The 15,027-nt window shown below is 41.5% G+C and overlaps 1 pseudogene; it reads left to right on the forward strand.

Annotated features, from left to right (window-relative positions):
- The window catches only part of LOC128059933 (suppressor of SWI4 1 homolog), a 32,946-nt pseudogene extending 18,314 nt beyond the window's left edge, over positions 1–14,632 (forward strand).
- The last annotated feature ends 395 nt before the right edge of the window (positions 14,633–15,027 follow it).

A 15,027-nucleotide genomic window follows, 5' to 3' on the forward strand; every position in this document is an offset into this window, starting at 1 on the left:
TCTATAGCCATTTTTGTTAAATGCCAAGAACTATTAAGTCTTCTCTGATTGCAACACTTTTTCTGAAAGGTCGAATCTCTAGCAGTAGTTATTCCCTCCATGTTTGGAGCTTGTGGGACCTGATTCTCCTTCTTAGCCTCAGGTCTCACTGAATTCTGGAAATTAATTTGTCCACTTGCCTCTTCAGCCCTTAGCATAAAAGCAGCTTCTGGCTTTTGCCAACATTCTTTATCTGTTCTCTTAATACTCCTCACAGCTCTGCAGTTATTCCTTAAGGTAATATCTCTTCAATACTGGCCATATGTTATTTTGAAAGTGAAAGTGTTAGTCACTCAGTCGTGTCTGACTCTTTGCGATCATTTGGACTGTAGCCCACCAGGATCCTCTGTCCATGGAATTTTCAAGGCAAGAATACTGGAGTGGGTAGCCATTTCCTTCTCCAGGGGATCTTCCTGACTCAGGGATAGAACCCAGTTCTACTGTTTTGCAGGCAGATTCTTCATTATCTTAGCCACCAGGAAAGCTCATATGTTAACTTCAGTCCAGTTCAGTTCAGTTCAGCCATTCAGTCATGTCTGACTCTTTGCGACCCCATGAATCACAGCACACAAGGCCTCCCTGTCCATCACCATCTCCCACAGCTCACTCAGACGCACATCCATCGAGTCGGTGATGCCATCCAGCCATCTCATCCTCTGTCGTTCCCTTCTCCTCCTGCTCCCAATCCCTCCCAGCATCAGAGTCTTTCCCAGTGAGTCAACTCTTCGCATGAGATGGCCAAAGTTCTGGAGTTTCAGTTTTAGCATCAGTTCTTCCAAAGAAATCCCAGGACGGATCTCCTTTAGGATGGACTGGTTGGATCTCCTTGCAGTCCAAGGGACTCTCAAGAGTCTTCTCCAACACCACAGTTCAAAAGCATCAATTCTTCGGCTCTCAGCTTTCTTCACAGTCCAACTCTCACATCCATACATGACCACTGGAAAAACCATAGCCTTGACAAGACAGACCTTTGTTGGCAAAGTAATGTCTCTGCTTTTCAATATGCTATCTAGGTTGGTCATAACCTTTCTTCCAAGGAGTAAGGGTCTTTTAATTTCATGGCTGCAATCATCATCTGCAGTGATTTTGGAGCCCCCCAAAGTAACAGTTTCCACTGTTTCTTCATCTATTTCCCATGACTTGATGGGACCATATGCCATGATCTTCATTTTCTGAATGTTATAGGATGCTAAATCAGGAATAACTTATTCCTATGTTCATAGCTTACATTTGCTGTTGAAAAGTATTTTATATTCTGGACTGGATATATTTTCACATTCCATATTTTTATTCTCTCCAACTTCTCCTGCCCTGAAAATATCAATCTGGGATCTACTTTTAACCCAGGTTAACCTTCTATGCAGAGAAACCTAAGGGGCAAAATTTGAGTCAGCATGTCATTTAAGGTTGAAAGAGTGCCAGACTCACAAGTTCCATATTAGGTATATGTCACATCCATTACAACACACTGAAATAAAAGTATCAATTACATACGACAAAGTTAATAAATAGGTAAAAGCTCATGGAAGCTCCAGAATATGACAACCAAACCTTAGCAGTTTCTAAATCTTTACAGAGATCATAGGTCTGTTTACAAACCCCACTGCCTCTTTATTGCTTTCAGAGCTTACCTATGAAATATAAAGTTTTCTGTAAGGTAAGAAATCATTAAACATTGAATTTTTAGGTAACTTGCATATACTGTTTCCTTTAATAAAGTTCATTTCTAATGGAAAGGCATATCTCCTACTTCTGCCTCCTACTTCAGCATGTGTAACTTGCTCCCACACTGATCTGTCTCCAGTGATTCTTCTATCAGAAATCGTTGTCAACCTACTCAGTTGCTAAATGAAGCCATGAATTTTTCCCTGTCCTCTTGGATTTTTATTAGCCCTGCTCTCCTTTCACGAAATTATCTCCTATGAATTTGTTCACCTTCACTCTTTCCTTTTTACTGATATCTCCATACATGTCACAGTTTCTTGTTATTTTCTCTCCTTCCAAGCATAATTCTGTTTCCAAAGTCACATTTTCAAATAGTGTTTCAGCTTGAGTTATAACCTTATAGGAATGACTCATATATTTATCATTACTAACTTTAACCTTAACTTTGGGTGTGCATTTTTCTCTGGCTTTTGGTTATCTATTTTTGATGCCATAAAAATCACTTCACCTACATTCTTAAGGCCAAATAATCTTTCTGCCACATATCAGAACTGAAACACAAAGTTCAACCCTTTTCTGACTGCTGAAGTTTAACACAGTTTTGTGCAGATGTCAAAAAATTACAGGCCATGGGCCAAATGCAGTCTTCCACCTGTTTGTATATAGCATGTAAGCAAAGAATTTGTTATATTTCAAATAGCTGAAAAAAGTAAGGGGAGAATAATACTTCATGACATGTAAATCTTATGAAGTTAAAATTGTCTATCAGTTCAGTTCAGTCGCTCAGTCATGTCTGACTCTTTGTGACCCCATGAATCGCAGCACACCAGGCCTCCCTGTCCATCACCATCTCCCGGAGTTCAGACTCAAGTCCATCGAGCCCGTGATGCCATCCAGCCATCTCATCCTCTGTTGTCTCCTTCTCCTCCTGCCCCCAATCCCTCCCAGCATCAGAGTCTTTTCCAATGAGTCAACTCTTCACATGAGGTGGCCAAAGTACTGGAGTTTCAGCTTTAGCATCATTCCTTCCAAAGAAATCCCAGGGCTGATCTCCTTCAGAATGGACTGGTTGGATCTCCTTGCAGTCCAGGGGACTCTCAAGAGTCTTCTCCAACACCCCAGTTCAAAAGCATCAATTCTTCGGCGCTCAGCCTTCTTCACAGTCCAACTCTCACATCCATACATGACCACTGGGAAAACCATAGCCTTGACTAGATGGACCTTAGTCGGCAAAGTAATGTCTCTGCTTTTGAATATGCTATCTAGGTTGGTCATAACTTTTCTTCCAAGGAGTAAGCGTCTTTTAATTTCATGGCTGCAATCACCATCTGCAGTGATTTTGCAGCCCCCAAAAATAAAGTCTGACACTCTTTCTACTGTTTCCTCATCTATTTCCCATGAAGTGATGGGACTGGATGCCATGATCTTCATTTTCTGAATGTTGAGCTTTAAGCCAACTTTTTCACTCTCCTCTTTCACTTTCATCAAGAGGCTTTTTAGCTCCTCTTCACTTTCTGCCCTAAGGGTGGTGTCATCTGAATATCTGAGGTTATTGATATTTCTCCCGGCAATCTTAATTCCAGCTTGTGTTTCTTCCAGTCCAGCGTTTCTCATCATGTACTCTGCATAGAAGTTGAATAAGCAGGGTGACAATATACAGCCTTGGAATATAGCCCTGCTTATTTGTTTACATGTTGTCTACACACCCTTCTCTCCTATATTGACAATAGCTGCAACAGACACAATATGTATTTATATCTGGCCCTATTTGAGAAAAAAGTCTGCAGACTCCTGCTTTAATCCAAGACCTCAGTTTAAGCATATATGGACAGAGCTACATATAAATCTTATATAATCTCCTCACTAAATGAAATATCAGAGAACGTTACTTAGGACTAATGAGCCTTAGTTTTATATGTAAGTTAGAAATACCCACAGTCAAAAGCTTATTTCATTTCAAGCCTAAAACAGTTACTACAGACTTTTAAATTCTCAGTTTCTTCTTCCTAATAGGTCTGGTGAAGCAACAGCAGACAAAATACATGATATCATCTCAGAAATACTTTGTAACACCACTTTTGGTCCAGCCTCTTTGACATTCAAGTGAAAGAATCTAAGCTTGAATCAATTTAACCAAATAAACATATTAAACAATAATATATTATTTTAGAGTTTGCTTTTTTCATTTTATATACATAGTATATACAGGCATAAATGGTATGCAACATATTATCTATATAAAGTGTATTACACATATGGTGTTATTAAAATGCTTCTTTAAAGTTGGAGAAACTGCCTTACCATCTTACATTACAAAAAGAGAATCTCATTTTATTTAAATGCCTATGTCTAAAAGTTACAACTCCATGATAATAGAAAATGTTGGAAAATTTCTAGGATCTCTGATCTCATAATACATGAGACAATTTTATTCTGACTCTTTCAACATCAGGTCATTGTCAACACAGAAGCCACTTTTTGTCCCTCTAACAGATTTTAGGGCACTAATTTTGTTTTCCTTGAAGTGGTTTTAGAAGCAGCATTTTTTATGACAAGCCATAAAAGTACTTATATATCCAAGGTGAAGAACATATTTTAATTAATCCTCTATTTAAAAACAGAACTGCACTCCCTTGCACTCCAAAGTATCTTTTGTTTTATAGTGCTAGTTTTTCTGTGTTCCTCATCTTCTTGACTATCTGTGCTGAGCTAAACTCTGCAGGCCTGCAAGCCTTGTAGTTGACCAGCCTTGGGACTGAAGAAAGAAGCTGGAGACAGCAACAGCCATCAACAGCTTATTGGACAGATGGTATTGCATATCTAAACCTGAGATTCTGGAGCAATAGCCCACTGTGGGCGGCAGACAGCAGACAGGACATAGCAGCAATTTTTACTACTCAGGGAGAAAGATCAGTTACCACTTCTAGGGGAATTGACTTCAGGCTGACTCATCAGTTAATAGGGAAAGAAGTGGCTGGGGCAGGGGGCAAGCAGGTAGGCATTGCTAACTAAGCCTTATAATTAAGAGGAGTCATGTAAGTAAAGCAGGGACTGGTTAACCAGGGGATAAACAAGATAACAGCCAACTTCAATGGCCTGACCATACAATTTCTATGAACACACACACTCATGAATATTGATATCTAAACATGCTCATCTCTCTCTATATATTATATATATGTACACACAGTATACATAAATATGTACATCAAGTTTATGAAGAATTGATGCTTTCAAACTGTGGTGCTGGAGAAGACTCTTGAAAATCCCTTGGACAGCAAGCAGATCAAACCACTCAATCCTAAAGGAAATCAACCTGGAATATTCATTGGAAGGACTGATGCTGAAGCTCCAGTACTTTGGCCACGTCATGCAAAGAGACGATATATTGGAAAAGACCCTGATGCTGGGGGAAATAGAAGGCAGGAGGAGAAAGGGACGACAGAGGGTGAGATGGCTGGATGGCATCACCGACTTAATGGACGTGAGTTTAAGCAAGCTCTGGGAGATGGTGAAGGACAAGGAAGCCTGGCATGCTACAGTCCATGGAGTCACAAAGAGTTGGACACGACTGAGAGACTGGACAACAACATGTGTAAGTATACATATAAATATTAAATGCATACATTGGACACATTATGGGTTACAGTAGCAAGAAGCAATCAATTAGATATATAATTGGAAATATAGATAGATCTTAAAACATTTTTTGAATTAAAAACAAAACCTCTCTCTCTATATATACGTGTGTGTGTGTGTGTGTATGTGTGTGTGTGTGTGTGTGTATCATCACTTAGTGGGCTTCCCAGGTGGTGCCAGTGGTAAAGAATCCTCCTGCCAATGCAGCAGACATAAGAGACGCAGGTTTGATTGCCGGGTCAGGAAGATCCCCTGGAGGAGGGCAAGGCAACCCACTCCAGTATTCTTGCTTGGAGAATGCTCACAGAAATAGAAGCCTGGTGGGCTACAGTCCATGGGGTTGCACAGAGTTGGATACGACTGAAGCGACTTAGCATGCATGCAAATAACTTAGTATATATGAGTTGATAACTTGATAACTCACTCTCTTGGTCTCAGAGTTTATAGTTGAATAGGGAAAATGTAAGGAGCCATATTGCATAGGAATCTTGAATGTTAGGTCCATGAATCAAGGCAAATTAGAAGTGGTCAAACAAGAGATGGCAAGAGTGAACATAGACATTTTAGGAATCAGTGAACTAAAATGGACTGGAATGGGTGAATTTAACTCAAATGACCATTATATCTACTACGGTGGGCAAGAATCCCTTAGAAGAAATGGAATAGCCATCATAGTCAACAAAATAGTTCAAAATCTCAAAAACAACAGAATGATCTCTGTTCGTTTCCAAGGCAAAACATTCATTATCACAGTAATCCAAGTCTATGCCCCAACCAGTAATGCTGAAGAAGCTGAAGTTGACTGGTTCTATGAAGACCTACAAAACTTTCCAGAACTAACACCTAAAAAAAATGTACACTTCATTATAGGGGACTTGAATGCAAAAGTAGGAAGGCAAGAGCTACCTGGAATAAGAGGCACATTTGGCCTTGGAGTACAAAATGAAGCAGATCGAAGTGTAACAGAGTTTTGCCAAGAGAACAACTGGTCATAGCAAACAGCCTCTTCCAACAACAGAAGAGAAGACTCTACACATTGACATCACCAGATGGTCAACACCAAAATCAGATTGATTATATCCTTTGCAGCCAAAGGTGGAGAAGCTCTATCTACTCAGCAAAACCAAGACTGGGAGCTGACTGTGGCTCAGATCATGAACTTCTTATTGCCAAATACAGACTTAAATTGAAGAAAGTAGGCAAAACCACTAGACCACTCAGGTATAACCTAAATCAAATCCCTTATGATTATACAGTGGAAGTGAGAAGTAGATTCAAGGGATTAGATCTGATATGAACAAGTATGGATGGACGTTTGTGACACTATACAGGAGGCAGTTATCAAGACCATCCCTGTCAGGAAGCATTTAACAGGAGGCTTCCTGTGTGCTGTTTTGGATCTGTCAGGAATCCTCTGTTCCTTATTAAGAGGAGAGGCAAGCCTCTCCTGGGGCTGAGGAATCCAGGCATTTCCTTTGATAGTATTTCAATACAGTGATAAGCATCCTCTTCCTTCTTATGAACCATATGGTAAAAGTGATTGTTTACAACTCTCACTCTATCTTTAATATGGATCGCCTATGTTTTGTGAGTCTGGAATTTTAATGTTTATCTATGGTGAGAATAACTACCTTGTAAGACAGTATATATGCCCACACAATGTTGAATAAAACACCTTTGCTCCATCAGAGCTTTGGTCCCTGTGTCTTTCTCTCTCTCTCTCTCTCAGGCTATTTCTTTGGAGTGCAGAGGCCCTCTGGGTTCACTTTCCTGCCTGGGCTTCTAAGACCCTCTCAAGAAGGCGCTCTACAGCTTTACCCCGTCAAGAAGGTGCCTGAGGCCTACGTGAACAGAGCAAGCCCTGTGTCAGGGACTTTACTGGCTTTCTGTGTAAACCAAGGAATATCAGCCTTTCTCTCTCCTTTACTTTCTTATTATCAACTCCAGACCACCAGGTTCCAGTCCATTAAAGGACCTCAACACATCCCCAAGAAAAAGAAATGCACAAAGGCAAAATGGTTGTCTGAGGAGACCTTACAAATGGCTGTGAATAGAAGATAGTTCAGTTCAGTTCAGTCGCTCAGTCATGTCCAACTATTTGCAACCCCATGAATTGCAGCACGCCAGGCCTCCTTGTCCATCACCAACTCCTGGAGTTCACCCAGACTCACGTCCATCAAGTTGGTGATGCCATCCAGCTATCTCATCCTCTGCTGTCCCCTTCTCCTCCTGCCCCCAATCCCTCCCAGTATCAGAGTCTTTTCCAATGAGTCAACTCTTCGCATGAGGTGGCCAAAGTACTGGAGTTTCAGCTTTAGCATCAAGCTAAAGGCAAAGGAGAAAAGAAAAGATATACCCATTTGAATGCAGATTTCCAAAGAACAGCAAGGAGAGATAAGAAAGCCTTCCTCCGGGATCAATGCAAAGAAATAGAGGAAAACAGTAGAATGGGAAAGACTAGAGATCTTTTCAAGAAAACTAGAAATACCAAAGGAATATTTCATGCAAAGATGAGGACAATAAAGGACAAAAATGGTATGGACCTAACAGAAAGAGAAGACATTAAGAAGAGGTTCAAGAATACACAGAACTATGCAAAGAAGATCTTCATAACCCAGTTAACCACAATGGTGTGATCACTCACCTAGAGCCAGACATCCTGGAATGTGAAGTCAAGTAGGCCTTAGGAAGCATTACTACGAAGAAAGCTAGTGTGGGTGATGGAATTTCAGTTGAACTATTTCAAATCCTTAAAGATGATGCTGTGAAAGTGCTGCATTCAATATGCCAGCAAATCTGGAACATTCAACAGTAGCCAGAAGACTGGAAAAGTTCAGTGTTCATTCCAATCCCAAAGAAAGGCAATGGCAAAGAATGCTCAAACTACTGCACAATTGCATTCCTCTCACACACTAGTAAAGTAATGCTCAAAATTCCCCAAGCCAGGCTTCAGCAATACGTGAACTGTGAACTTCCAGATGTTCAACCTGGTTTTAGAAAAAGGAGAGGAACCAGAGATCAAATTGCCAACATCCTCTGGATCATTGAAAAAGCAAGAGAGTTCCAGAAAAGCATCTATTTCTGCTTTATTGACTATACCAAAGCCTTTGACTGTGTGGATCACAATAAACTCTGGAAAATTCTTCAAGGGATGGAAATACCAGACCACTTGACCTGCCTCTTGAGAAATCTGTATGCAGGTCAGGAAGCAGTAGCTAGAACTGGACATAGAACAACAGACTGGTTCCAAATTGGGAAAGGAATATATCAAGGCTGTTTATTGTCACCCTCCTAATTTAAATTACATGCAGAGTACATCACACAAAATGCCAGGCTGGATGAAGCACAAGCTGGAATCAAGATTGCTGGGAGAAATATCAATAACCTCAGATACACCAATAACACCATCCTTATGGCAGAAAGAGAAGAAGAACTAAAGAGCCTCTTGATGAAAGTGAAAGAGGAGAGTGAAAAAGTTGGCTTAAAACTCAACATTCAGAAAACTAAGATCATGACATCTGGTCCTATCACTTCATGACAAACATGTGGAAACAATGGAAACAGTGACAGACTTTATTTTCTTGGGCTCCAAAATCACAGAGATGATGACTGCAGCCATGAAATTAAAAGACACTTGCTTCTTGGAAGAAAAGTTGTGACCAACCTCCACAGAATATTAAAAAACCAGAGACATTACTTTACCAACAAAGATCTGTCTAATCAAAGCTATGGTTTTTCCTGTGGTCATGTATGGATGTGAGATTTGGACTATAAATAAGCTGAGTGCCGAAGAATTGATTCTTTTGAACTGTGGTATTAGAGAAGACTCTTGAGAGTCCCTTGGACAGCAAGGAGATCCAACCAGTCTATCCTAAGGGAAATCAGTCCTGAATATTCATTTGAAGGACTGCTGCTGAAGCTGAAACTGCAATACTTTGGCCACCTGATGCGAAGAACTGACTCATTTGAGAAGATGCTGGGAAAGATTGAAGGTGGGAGGAGAAGGGGATGACAGAGGATGAGATGGTTGGATGGCATCACTGACTCAATGGATATGAGTTTGGGTAAGCTCCGGGAGTTGGTGATGAACAGGGAAGTCTGGCATGCTGCAGTCCATGGGGCTGCAAATAGTCAGACACGACTGAATGAGCTTAACTGAGGGAAAAGGTGAATATTCATTGGAAAGACTGCTGGTAAACTTCCAATATTTTGGCCACCTGATGTGAAAAGCTGACTCACTGGTAAAGACCCTGATGCTGGGAAAGATGGAAGGCAAAGGATAACTGGGCAGCAGAGGATAAGATGGTTAGATAGCATCACCGACACAAAGGACATGAGTCTGAACAAATTTAGGGGAGATGGTGGAGGCAGAGGAGCCTGGCATGCCGTAGTCCATAGGGTTGCAGGGAGTGAGACATGACGTTGGGATGGGACAACCACAGGGGAAATTGGGAGTAAAAACCAAACCAAAATGAATGAATATATGTATACCTACCACATACAGTATATATGAGGATAGCAACAGGTTTATATTTGTAAGTACTATGGATCACAATCCAAGCAGGTTTAAGGACTTTCTAAAAGACCTACATATCATGAAACAAACTTCTGTCATGTTATGGTAGAAATTAATATAAATATGGAGCTAACATAGTTCACGTACCTAAACTGTACAGTACCTAAACTGTAGAGTTTAAGATTAGTGCTACATATTCCCATATCATTTTATCAGTGTAAATTCTGACAAAGAGCATAGTATTCATGCATTCAGAGAATACAGAATTATTAATTGGAAAATTTGACTAATGTAATGAGGTTGCAAGGAAAAAAAACAGTTAATTTTTAAATTAACTTAAGTTGGATACTTATTTATAGAATACTTACATTTTCTTTTTATTACTGTGCCTACCTTTCTCCCTCTAGGAAATGACCAACCTGCCTCTCCTGCAAGGCAATTTCAACCTGTGCCCATTTTAATTAAATCTATTATTACCTCATCTTGCACTTATATAATTTCTCTTCTGTGTAATTGGAAATTATGTTTTATTCAATAATTATCAAAGGGATGATTTAAAGATGCTGGTTTTACTGAAATGTGTGTAGAGGAGTGTTTTATGTAAAGAAGAACAATATTTTTATTTCAGACTCCTTGTTATATTAAGATTCAGGAGTTGTTATTTAAATGGAGTTGAAGGAGAACCTATTTATTGCTGGCAATCATAGACTGAGCATTTGGAGTTCCTGTGGTCTGATCTTACTGTATATTATTTGAATAGAAGGCATCAAGTGAAATAGGGGGAAATGCAAGATAAATAATTCACAAACATAAAGGTAAAAGAAAGCTAATGTCTGTATCTCTTGCTTTCTCAAAACCTATCATGACCCTGATATATTACAAAAGTCTTGAAGTATATGTTCAAAGTATTCAGTAGTTTAAAAATAATTTACTGAATGAGAATTAAAGTAATGTCCCTCTCCAAAGTACTCTTGCTAACTTCATAATGGGAAATTTCAGTGCTGATAAATATAGAACTTTTAGTAATAAAGTGTTGTTCCAACTAGATATCTTTGAATTATGTGCATTTTCTTGATGAATGTAACCAATACTTCTCTATGCATTGTGAAGTGAGAAATGGGGGTGGGTAATAGTATTAAAATCCCTTTATGTTTTATAAAGTTCTATTATATACATTTATCAACAATCTTCTGTGGGTGTCTGAGCAGGTATTATTAGTCTTCTGACTCCCAGTTAAAATTTCTTGCATACATTAGGCTGCCATTCTTATCCTTAAAAAAAAAAAAATCTGAAAACTATTGGAATTATCCACAGTTTGTAAAAACAGGTCTGAGTTTCTAATTTGTGATTAAATATATTTCAAAGGGAAAACAGAACAAATTTTGTCATTCAGCAGCCAAATCTATTTACTGAAAATTATGGAATAGTATAGAATGCTCAGGAGAACATTTCTGATATTAATATAGGTGCTGATTATATAAGATCTATCTGAGAAGGAAAATAACTATTGTCATATTTTTAAGATGTTGGGTGGAAAGATCAATTACCATATAGGTGTCCCCACAAAAAACTTCCTGGATAAAGAATATGAAAGGAAAGAGAAGAGATATCACAGTAGTGGGTCCTTTAAAGTTAACATGTAAGAGATTCTCTTTCAGAAATCAAACTAAAATTTTCTAAGAGGACGTGGCAAGAACACTACTTTTTTGGAGCATTTAAAGAGGTCAAAGAGGCAGGATGATATAGATAGAGATAAGGAGGGTTAGGGGACTTGTGTTTTTTGGGATATCTTAGAGAACATGTGCTTTGGAGTTAGGTTGACCTATGTTTAAATCCTAGACCCATCACTTTTCCAGAGATGTGACTAGCAATTTTAAACTAAGATCAATCCAAACATGAAATTTGAAGTAATTAGCCAGAGTAATATGAAGTATGCAAAGGAAATATTTGAAAACAAGTTCATGGCTCTAGAAATCGCCCCTCCCTCCCCATCCCTGGACATAAAAACATTGAGAGAGAGGGCTGACAGAGGACACGAGAGGCTCAATCCTTGCAGAGAGTTACACATGTGCTGTGAAGCTCTCCCATCCCAGAGCAGAGGGACAGGGGGTGCCTGTGGCTAACCTCAGCTCTAATGACCAGGGCTTCTGTGGGATCCCTTGGAGAGTCTGGTAGGTGTTTTCTATAACTGTAGAAGAGCAACTGTTTTGCTGTTCACTGAACCCAGGGTAGGCAAGATTTCAGCTAACAGGCTGGAAGAAAACTCAAGGAGCTGTAGGAACTGCCAATACCTTTGTTCTCTCTTGGCTGGCACAGCAGCCATAGCAGCAGACATAACATAACCTCCCCGCCCCCAACCCCCGCCAAGGGCTTTGCAGGTGGAACTTATACATGCTTACAGAACAAAAGTAGCTTATGGCTAAGTGAGTACTCATGATACCCATGCACAGTGCTTTAACTGATTTAAGTTACATAATCATTATTCACAAAATGTGGGGTGAGAGAGCCTGACTATGGACATCTTGGCTAATTTGCCCTTTCCCTGTATGCAGGTCAGGAAGCAACAGTTAGAACTGGACGTGGAACAACAGACTGGTTCCAAATAGGAAAAGGAGTACATCAAGTCTGTATGTTATCACCCTGCTTATTTAACTTCTATGCAGAGTACATCATGAGAAACGCTGGGCTGGAGGAAGCACAAACTGGAATCAACATTGCCAGGAGAAATATCAATAATCTCAGATATGCAGATGACACAATCCATATGGCAGAAAGTGAAGGAGAACTAAAGAGCCTCTTGATGAAAGTGAAAGAGGAGAGCGAAAAAGTTGGCTTAAAGCTCAACATTCAGAAAACGAAGATCATGGCATCTGGTCCCATCACTTCATGGCAAATAGATGGGGAAACAGTGGAAACAGCGGTTGACTTTACCTTTGGGGGCTCCAAAATCACTGCAGATGGTGATTGCAGCCATGAAATTAAAAGACGCTTACTCCTTGGAAGGAGTTATGACCAACCTAGACAGCATATTAAAAAGCAGAGACATTACTTTGCCAACAAAGGTCCGTCTAGTCAAAGCTATGGTTTTTCCAGTGGTCATGTATGGATGTGAGAGTTGGACTATGAAGAAAGCTGAGCGCCGAAGTACTGATGCTTTTGAACTGTGGTGTTGGAGAAGACTCTTGAGAGTCCCTTGGACTGCAAGGAGATCCAACCAGTCCATCCTAAAGGAGATCAGTCCTGGGTGTTCATTGGAAGGACTGATGTTGAAGCAGAAGCTCCAGTATTTTGGCCACCTGATGCAAAGAACCCACTCATTTGAAAAAACCCTGATGTTGGGAACGATTGAAGGCAGGAGAAGGGGAGGACAGAGGATGAGATGGTTAGATGTCATCACCGACTCAATGGACATGGGTTTGGGTAGACTCCGGGAGTTGGTGATGGACAGGGAGGCCTGGCGTGCTGCGTTTCATGGAGTCGCAAAGGGTCGGACACGTCTGAGCAACTCAACTGAACTGAACATACTCCATCTTGTACCTCTGTCAGGAACCAGGAATCTCTCAGATTTTTAGAGCCTTCCACGCATATAACACAACTGGTTACGAGTTACTGTTCACAACGGTGCAGGAAGCTAGCGGAGCAGCGCTGGAAGTGGTGAGCAGAGGCAGCTTCGCCGAGGGGACCTGGAGAACGTAGCCTAAGGTTGGTGGAGGTACCTGGAGAGTGCGCGCATGCGCCCTGGAGCACGCTTCTCAAGAGCGGCCGCCCTTGTTCTTGTTTAATTTGATCTGCGTGGTGAGAGCGGCATCCAGCAGTAGTTCAGTCTGCACCTGTGGTGTCTTGTGGAGCCTCAGCGCTCACCTGCAGGGAAGAAAAGAAAAAACTCTTCTCAGGACCATGTGGTATTGGCTGGCCCTCTGGGTCACAGACTTCCTGGTCTTGAGCGAAGTGGAGATCAATATTTATCTTAAGCTGAAGCACCTTGTAGGAGACCTCCCCTTGATCTTCCACATCAACAGGTACACGCTGGTGCATGATGTGGTTTCCTCGCTGTGCTGGGACCGTGTGCTTGTGCTGCAGTTTGTCCACCGTTCACTGCTGGAGCTGAGCAGCTTTTACACCACGGCATGCCCCTGAAACTCGTGAATACCGCGTTCCAGAACCTGTTCTCCCATCATTGTGCACAAGGCGAACCTGAACACCATCAAGCGCTGCCTGCTCCCAATTACAGCCCCTCCTCCCCGGACCCGGACTTCCGCGGTTATAGCATCCAAGTAGTTGTGGGAGCAAGTTCTGGAATGACGAAGCATCTCCAGAAGACGTTCCCCCGACAAGTGTTCACGGTAGGACACGAGTGAGCTCTGGCCCTTTCTCGGGCCTTGAGGCAGAGCTGGTTTGTGGGCACAGTTACCCAGGCTCCTCGGGGAGTTGCCCGGTGCTGCTGTGATTGGGCCTGCGATAACCTACACCTCACCCAGGAGGGTGTCAGGGAGGGGAACGTGCTGTCCTGCGGTTTCCGCACAAGACTTTGACGGAATTCCAGGCCAGCCTGGTAGCCAAGAACGAGAAGCGGCAGCTCAGGGCCCAGAAGGAGGACCAGCAGGCCCAGAACTTTCAGAACAAGTGGGAACAGTGAGAGGCCCACTAGAAGACGGGCCTGGGATATCAAGAAGGCCAGTGAGGACTGTGATGCCCCCCGGGGGAACCCCAGAAGCAGAGGGAGCCAGCCAGCAGGAGGAGGGGGTGAAGTCTGGTGTTGCCATCAGATGCTGAGCAAGGAACTTGACACCTGCTGCTGAAGATGGTTCAATGCAGCAGCCCACCAGGCCCGGCCACCAGGCTGGAAAGGCCAGTAAAGGAGTGAAGCCAAGCCAGGCTGGGGCCTGCATGGTGACTGAAGGCTTCCGAAGATTGCTACAAAGACTGCTACTGTAACCGAGCCCCGTGACACTTTGGTGAGGTTTGTCAGTCTGTTTTTTAATTTTGGTGTCTTTTTATCTCAGTTTGGTGATGACGTCCTTGCCAGTGGGAGGTAGAAGGACAGATATATAGGCAAAATTAACTTATTTAACTTTTCCAGGAACTCTAACTCCACCAAAATTTGATTTTTAAAAGACATAAGCAAAACTTTATTATAAAATCAGTTTAGGCAGGGTTGAGTTGGCTTT

The sequence above is a fragment of the Budorcas taxicolor genome, chromosome 15 (genome assembly GCF_023091745.1).
Source record: "Budorcas taxicolor isolate Tak-1 chromosome 15, Takin1.1, whole genome shotgun sequence".
In the NCBI taxonomy this organism is placed as follows: domain Eukaryota; kingdom Metazoa; phylum Chordata; class Mammalia; order Artiodactyla; family Bovidae; genus Budorcas; species Budorcas taxicolor.